This window comes from Oncorhynchus clarkii, chromosome 10 (assembly GCF_045791955.1).
Source record: "Oncorhynchus clarkii lewisi isolate Uvic-CL-2024 chromosome 10, UVic_Ocla_1.0, whole genome shotgun sequence".
Lineage (NCBI taxonomy): Eukaryota > Metazoa > Chordata > Actinopteri > Salmoniformes > Salmonidae > Oncorhynchus > Oncorhynchus clarkii.
This window is the reverse complement of record NC_092156.1, coordinates 31,844,293-31,853,545: the sequence shown is the minus strand read 5'-3', so window position 1 is coordinate 31,853,545 and position 9,253 is coordinate 31,844,293.

Genomic DNA, 9,253 nt, shown 5'->3' with positions numbered 1-9,253 from the left:
ACCGAAGTGTGCTGTTCTCTTTCAATCTGTGAAAAAATGCTTGTTAACCTTTTCTGATTTAATATGGCTATGTATTAAAGTTGAGGCCACACCTATTTTATGCAATTTAAATGTTTATGTAATGCAGTGTTTTATATGGAGATCACATCTACAGTTGAAGTCGAAGTTTACATACACCTTAGCCAACTACATTTAAACTCAGTTTTTCACAATTCCTGACATTTAATCCTAGTAACAATTCCCTGTCTTAGGTCAGTTTATTTTAAGAATGTGAAATGTCAGGATAATAGTAGAGAGAATTATTTATTTCAGCTTTTATTTCTTTCATCACATTCCCAGTGGGTCAGAAGTGTACATACACTCAATTAGTATTTGGTAGCATTGCCTTTAAATTGTTTAACTTGGGTCAAACGTTTCGGGTAGCCTTCCACGAGCTTCCCACAATAAGTTGGGTGAATTTTGGTCCTTCCTCATGACAGAGCTGGAGTAACTGAGTCAGGTTTGTAGGCCTCCTTGCTCGCACACGCTTTTTCACGTCTGCCCACAAATGTTCTATGGGATTGAGGTCAGGGCTTTGTGATGGCCGCTCCAATACCTTGACTTTGTTGTCCTTAAGCCATTTTGCCACAACTTTGGAAGTATGCTTGGGGTCATTGTCCATTTGGAAGACCCACTTGAGACCAAACTTTAAGACTGATGTCTTGAGATGTTGCTTCAATATATCCACGTCATTTTCATTCCTCATGTTGCCATCTATTTTGTGAAGTTCACCAGTCCCTCCTGCAGCAAAGCACCCCCACAACATGATGCTGCCACCCCGTTCTTCACGGGTGGGATGGTGTTCTTCGGCTTGCAAGTCTCCCTCTTTTTCCTCCAAACATAACGATGGTCATTATGGCCAAACAGTTCAATTTTTGTTTCATCAGACCAGAGGACATTTCTCCAAAAAGTACGATCTTTGTCCCCATGTGCAGTTGCAAACCGTAATCTGGCTTTTTTTATGGCAGTTTTGGAGCAGTGGCTTCTTCCTTGCTGAGCGATAAGAAGCCATAGGCTTCTTCCTCCCTTGCTGATGTCGATATAGGACTCGTTTTTACTGTGGATATAGATACTTTTGTACCTGTTTCCTCCAGCATCGTCACAAGGTCCTTTGCTCTTGTTCTGGGATTGAATTGCACTTTTCGCACCAAAGTACGTTCATCTCTAGGAGACAGAACGCGTCTCCTTCCTGAGCGGTATGACGGCTGCGTGGTCCCATGGTGTTTATACTTGCGTACTATTGTTTGTACAGATGAATGTGGTACCATCAGGCGTTTCGAAATTGCTCCCAAGGATGAACCAGACTTGTGGAGGTCTACAAAAACAATCTGGGGTCTTGGCTGATTTCTTTAGATTTTCCCATGATGTCAAGCAAAGAGGCACTGAGTTTGAAGGTTGGCCTTGAAATATATCTACAGGTACACCTCCAATTGACTCAAATGATGTCAATTAGCCTATCACAAGCTTCTAAAGCCATGACATTTTCTGGAATTTTCAAGCTGTTTAAAGGCACAGTCAACTTAGTGTATGTAAACCTCTGACCCATTGGAATTGTGATACAGTGAATTATCAGTGAAATCTGTCTCTAAACAATTGTTGGAAAAATGACTTGTGTCTTGTGCACAAAGTAGATGTCCTAACCGACTTGCCAAAACTATAATTTGATAACAAGAAATTTGTGGAGTGGTTGAAAAACGAGTTTTAATGACACCAACCTAAGTGTTTGTAAACGTATGACTTCAACTGTGTGTGTGTGTATATATATATATATACATATATTACTCAAAAAAAATAAAAGGAACACTTAAACAACACAATGTAACTCCATGTCAATCACACTTCTGTGAAATCAAACTGTCCACTTAGGAAGCAAAACTGATTGACATGTTGTGCAAATGGAATAGACAACAGGTGGAAATTATAGGCAATTAGCAAGACACCCCCAATAAAGGAGTGGTTCTGCAGGTGGGGACCACAGACCACTTCTCAGTTCCTATGCTTCCTGGCTGATGTTTTGGTCACTTTTGAATGCTGGCGGTGCTTTCACTCTAGTGGTAGCACGAGACGGAGTCTACAACCCACACAAGTGGCTCAGGTAGTGCAGCTCATCCAGGATGGCACATCAATGCGAGCTGGGGCAAGAAGGTTTGCTGTGTCTGTCAGCCTAGTGTCCAGAGCATGGAGGCGCTACCAGGAGACAGGCCAGTACATCAGGAGATGTGGAGGAGGCCGTAGGAGGGCAACAACCCAGCAGCAGGACCGCTACCTCTGACTTTGTGCAAGGAGGAGCAGGAGGAGCACTGCCAGAGCCCTGCAAAATGACCTCCAGCAGGCCACATGTGCATGTGTCTGCTCAAACTGTCAGAAACAGACTCCATGAGGGCCCAATGTCCACAGGTGGGGGTTGTGCTTACAGCCCAACATTGTGCAGGACGTTTTTCATTTGCCAGAGAACACCAAGATTGGCAAATTCGCCACTGGCGCCCTGTGCTCTTCACAGATGAAAGCAGGTTCACACTGAGCACATGTGACAGACTGTCTGGAGACGCCGTGGAGAACATCCTGCTGCCTGCAACATCCTCCAGCATGACCGGTTTGGCGGTGGGTCAGTCATGGTGTGGGGTGGCATTTCTGTGGGGTGGCATTCCTCCATGTGCTCGCCAGAGGTAGCCTGACTGCCATTAGGTATTTTTTTGAGTGTGACTCCAAATCCAGACCTCCATGGGTTGATAAATTTGATTTCCATTGATCATTTTTGTGTGATTTTGTTGACAGCACATTCAACTATGTAAAGAAAAAAGTATTTAATAAGAATATTTCATTCATTCAGATCTAGGAAGTGTTATTTTTGTGTTCCCTTTATTTTTTTGAGCAGTGTATGTGTATATATATATACTGTATATAAGATAGATATTGTTGTTTTTTTCAAAAAATATATGGGGATTGGAATTGATGCAGACAATTATATTGACGGAAACTACAATCTATCTGCACTATTAAAGCTGATCTACCCCCTTTGGCACTTTTAGTTGAAAACAATCACAGTAAGGTACTTCATTGTTACCCAGTAATGATTTGACATTGCGATACAAACGGCTGCATTGAACCTTCAATACTTTTGGTTCTCATACCCTCCTTTGCAGCCCACTCTAACCCTAGAGAAGGAGGCACTTTCTGGGTAGAGGCCCCAGCAGACTGCCCAGGAAGACGCAGAAACAGCTGGAGGACCCGGAGCTGCCTGATTCTGACGAGTACGCTGACTTCACAGGCAAAAGAGTAGAGTACACCACCACCATAGTTGGAGATGAGACCAGCTCTGCTGTGCAGAGTATCCAACAGGTGGGTGGGCCACACTGGACATGTGTTAGTCTGATCATCAATGTTAGCAGTTATATGAGGTTAGAGATTCTACTCATTACAATTGGGTCCACCTGTCTGTGATAAATGTCTTAAATATTATTTTGGTCGTGGATAAGTGGAGTTTTTGAATTTTCCATGTTATCCACAACATCATGTGTAGATTGTAGATTGTGTGAGCCTATCATACTGTTAGTAGTGTATGATCTGACCCAATGTGACTGGTGCTGTTGTTGTAGGTGGTGCTGCAAGCCAACCCCCACGCGTCCTCAGCCTCCTGTACCAACATCACAGTGACCCCCATCACCTCCCATGCCCCTTCCCAGTTCACCAGCCTCTAGCCCGTAGCCGTGGGCCACCTGACGGCAAGTGACCACCGGCCCCTCACCCTAGACAGCTCCATCCTCACTGTCACCTTTGACGCAGTCACTGGCTACGCAATGCTACACAACCGGCCCACCGAGCTCACAGCCGAGACGGTGGAGCCAGGTGGTGACGGAACTGGGCCACAGTCGGTCGCCCACTTCATCAACCTGACCACCTTCGTCAACCCAATCCAGGGCCAACTCCTGGAGGCCCCCACCTTGGCCTGGAGGCCCGTCACGCAGGCTGAGGGGTTCCAGGTCACCCCTGTGGTGGAGGGGGCTCCAGGTGATGCCCAGGACTCTGAGACCCAAACCCCAGTGCAGGCTAGACAATCCCATGCAGCGCAGCAGCAGGCCAACACAACACAGCATATGTTCAGCTACTAGACTGGAGAGGGGAGGTGCTGGTCACCTCACAGTCCTGGTGAAGGTGAAGAATAGTGGATAGTCTACACACATGGTATGCCGATTCTTATTATGAAGGCCTATGTGGACTAGAGACCTTGAACGCAATGCCTATGTTACATTCCCCCCCAAAATACATCCCTGGAACAAGAGCACATTGATGGAGGATGATAGCATTTACAAGAACCAAGAGCCACTTTGTCTTACGTCAACATTAGTTGTTCCTTTCTTTTATTGTAAAAAAACAAAACATAGAGGAAGCTGTTTACAGAGATGGATGTACAGTTAAAATTATTTTGCTGCATTGTTTCTTCGGTCAAAACTGCACAGGTTGACTTATCAACATAAACAAAAGTATGCTATTGAATCATTTGTGAATTTTAAACATGCATGTCTCACAATATTTACATACTATATATACAAAAGTATGTGGACACCACTTCAAATTGGTGGATTCAGCTATTTCAGTCACACCCTTTGCTGACAGGTGTATAAAATTGAGCACACCGCCATGCAATCTCCATAGACAAACATTGGCAGTAGAATGGCTTTACTAAAGAGCTCAGTGACGTGGCACCGTGTCTCAAAAAAGAAATATGTGTTTAGCTAATTTCTGTTTCTGTCTAAATATCAATGTTTATTAGATGGAGTATAAATGTGAAAATATAGTGCACTGCAAATGTACTTGTTTTCTAGACTATTTCTAGCCTGGGTTCTGATTTACCCAACTGGCAAACTCGGCTGGCTGGCTGGTATCATTGTAATCAGATTGATGTGTTAATCCGCTTACAGAATGGGGGTCATCTTCCCACAGCACTGCCCAAGGCTCCAATAACTCCCTTCATCTCAGATGTCTGTAATGTCCAGTACCAGTAAAAAGTTTGGACACACCTACTCATTCAAGGGTTTTTCTTTTTTACTATTTTCTACATTGTAGAATAATAGTGAAGACATAACGATGAAATAACACATATGGAATCATGTAGTAACCAAGAAAGTATTAAACAAATCAAAATATATTTTGTATTTGAGATTCTTCGAAGTAGCCACCCTTTGCCTTGATGACAGCTTTGCACACTCTTGGCATTTTCTCAACCAGCTCCATGAGGTAGTCACCTGGAATCAGTTGTGTAAAATACTACATAAGTAGTTTTTTGGGGTTTCTGTACTTTACTATTTATATTTTTTTCAACTTTTACTTCACTACATTCCTACAGAAAACAATGTACTTTTTACTCCATACATTTTCCCTGACACCCAAAAGTACTCATTACATTTTGACAGGAAAATGGACCAATTCACACACCTATCAAGAGAACATCCCTGGTCATCCATACTGCCTCTGATCTGGCGGACTCACTAAACACAAATTATTTGTTTGTAAATTATGTCTGAGTGTTGAAGTGTACCCCTGGCTATCCGTCAAAAAAATGAATAAATTGTGCTGTCTGGTTTGCTTAATATAAGGAATTTGAAATGGTTTATACTTTTACTTTTGATACTTAAGTACATTTTAGCAATTCCATTTACTTTTCATACTTAAGTATATTTAAAACCAAATAATTTTAGACTTACTCGTAGTATTTTACTGGGGGACTTTCACTCTTACTTGAGTCATTTTCTATTAAGGTATCTTTACTTTTACTCAAGTATGACAATTGAGTACTTTTTCCACCACTGCCTGAAATGCATTTCAATTAACAGGTGTGTCTTGTTACAAGGCAGAAACGACAGTCCATCATTACTTTATGACATGAAGGGCAGTCAATCCGGAAAATGTTGATGATAACTTTTAAAGTTTCTTCAAGTGCAATCGCAAAAACCATCAAGCTCTATGATGACTGGCTCCCATGAGGACCGCCACAGGATAGGAAGACCCAGAGTTACCTCTGCTGCAGAGGATAAGTTCATTGGAGTTACCAGCCTCAGAAATTGCAGCCCAAAATAAATGCTTCACAGAGTTCAAGTAACAGACACATCTCAACATCAACTGTTCAGAGGAGACTTCTTATTCGAATTGGTGCGAAGAAACCACTACTAAAGGACACCAATAATAATAAGAAGAGACTTGCTCTGGCCAAGAAACACAAGCAATGGACATTAGACAGGTGGAAATCTGTCCTTTGGTCTGATGAGTGCAAATTTGAGATTTGTGGTTCCAAACACTTTGTCTTTGTGAGACACAGAGTAGGTGAACGGATGATCTCCGCATGTATGGTTCCCACAGAGGAATAGGAGGTGTGATGGTTTGGGGGTGCTTTGATGGTGACACTGTCTGTGATTTATTTAGAATTCAAGGCACACTTAACCAGCCTGGCTACCACAGCATTCTGCTGTGATACGCCATCCCATCTGGTGTGTGCTTAGTGGGACTATCATTTGTTTTTCAACAGGACAATGACCCAACACACCTCCAGGCTGTGTAAGGGCTATTTGACCAAGAAGGGGAGTAATGGAGTGCTGCATCAGATGACCTGGCATCCACAATCATCTGACCTCAACCCAATTGAGATGGTTTGGGATGAGTTAGACCGCAGATTATATAGTTGAGAGAATTCCAAGAGTGTGCAAAGCTGTCTACTTTGAAGAATCTAAAATATATTTTCATTTGTTTAACACTTTTTTGGTTACCACATGATTCCGTATGTGTTATTTCATTGTTTTGATGTATTCACTACTGTTCTACAATGTAGAACATTTGCAAAAAATTAAGAAAAACACTTGAATGAGTTGGTGTGTCCAAACTTTTGACTGGAACTGTATGTTTATCAAAAGAACCAGTCAGTCTTTCCACCTGTTTTCCACCTATAGCTTCCCACCAGGAGTCAGAACCTGGATCAACCAGAAGGGAGTGCTATCTCCACAAATGTGATTTGTCTGAGAGACCCCGAACAGAGCGCTTGACATCAGCATTAGATTATGCAAAGATATTCTGTCTAAGAAAGGTGTTTAAAGGATCATAGGGCTTCAGTCTGTATGGATCTTGCTATCTTGCTACTGTGGTATGAAGTAGGGTCCCTCATAAACGACTAACGACTTTCCCACATGGCCCATTTACATCTGGTCACCCCTCTATGTTAATATAAATCAGAATAAGAAGTTGTTCTGTCGATCGAGGGGGTCTGTGGAAACTCGGATTGAAAAGGAAAACCATAGATGTTTTGGGGATTTCCCCCAGAATAAAATTTAACATTTTTAACCCATTCCCATGATAGATAATACTTTTTCATTCATGGAGGAGCTTCTATAAACGTGATACTTTTCAGAAACAATTCTTCTGTACTAAAATTGTTATTGTTCATCAAGTTTGCTGATGTACAGTACCAGTCAACAGTTAGGACACACCTACTCATTCCAGGTTTTTTTTCTTTATTTTTTACTATTTTCTACATTGTAGAATAATAGTGAAGACATCAAAACTATTAAATAACACATAAGGAATCACGTAGTAAACAAAAAAGTGTTCAACAAATCAAAATAGATTTTAGGTTCTTCAAAGTAGCCACCCTTTGCCTTGATGACCTCTTTGCACACACTTGGCATTCTCTCAACCAGTTTCATTAGGTAGTCACCTGGAATGCATTTAAATTAGCAGGTGTGCCTTGTTAAAAGTTAATTTGTTGAATTTCTTTCTTTTAATGCATTTGAGCCAGTCAGTTGTGTTGTGACAAGGTTGGTGTGGTATACAGAATATAGCCCTATTTGGTAAAAGACCAAGTCCATATTATGGCAAGAACAGCTCAAATAAGCAAAGAGAAATGTCAGTCCATCATTACTTAAAGACGTGAAGGTCAGTCAAAATGGAAAATTTGAAGAACTTTGAAAGTTTCTTCAAGTGCAGTCGCAAAAGCCATCAAGCACTATGATGACTGGCTCCCATGAGGACCGCCACACGATAGGAAGACCCAGAGTTACCTCTGCTGCAGAGGATACATTCGTTGGAGTTACCAGCCTCAGAAATTGCAGCCCAAATAAATGCTTCACAGAGTTCAAGTAACAGACACATCTCAACATCAACTGTTCAGAGACTGCATGAAGCATGCCTTCATGGTCGAATTGGTGCGAAGAAACCACTACTAAAGGACACCAATAATAATAAGTGACTTGCTTGGGCCAAGAAACACGAGCAATGGACCTTAGACCGACGGAAATCTGTCCTTTGGTCTGATGAGTCAAATTTGTGATTTTTGGTTCCAACTGCCATGTATTTGTGAGACGCAGAGTAGGTGAACGGATGATCTCCGCGTGTGTGGTTCCCACCGTGAAGCATGGAGAAGGAGGTGTGGGGGTGCTTTGCTGGTGACACTGTCAGTGATTTATTTAGAATTCAACCAGCCTGGATATCACAGCATTCTGCAGCGATACGTCATCCCATCTGGTTTGGGCTTAGTGGAACTATATATATTTTCAACAAGACAATGACCCAACACACCTCCAGGTTGTGTAAGGGCTATTTGACCAAGACGAAGAGTATTGGAGTGCTGCATCAGATGACCTGGCCTCCACAATCACCCGACCTCAACCTATTTGAAATTGTTTGGGATGAGTTGGACCGCAGATTGAAGGAAAAGCAGCCAACAAGTGATCAGCACATGTGGGAACTACTTCAAGACTGTTGGAAAGCATTCCAGATGAAGCTGGTTGAGAGAATGCCAAGAGTGTGCAAAGGTGTCATCAAAGCCAAGGGTAGCTACTTTGAAGAATATAAAATATAAAAAATATAAATAAACTTGGTTATTACATTATTCCATATGTGTAATTTACTAGTTTTGATGTCTTTACTATTATTTTACAATATAGAAGATAAAGAAAAATAAAGAAAAACCTTACAATGAGTAGGGGTGTCCAAATGTTTGACTGGTACTGTATATGACACCTGCTGAATCACTGGCATGTCTCACACAGTGTGGACAGGAAAGGAATCAGGCAGGTTTATGACAAGGCTTGTGGTTTTGGATACCTCATGAATAGGTTAGTATACTTCTCATATGAACCCACACATTCCAAACCAGAGCCATATGGGCGATGTCATGTAACAATTTTTTTTAAGGATATATCCCATGTCTCCTCAGGATATTTACAGGGTC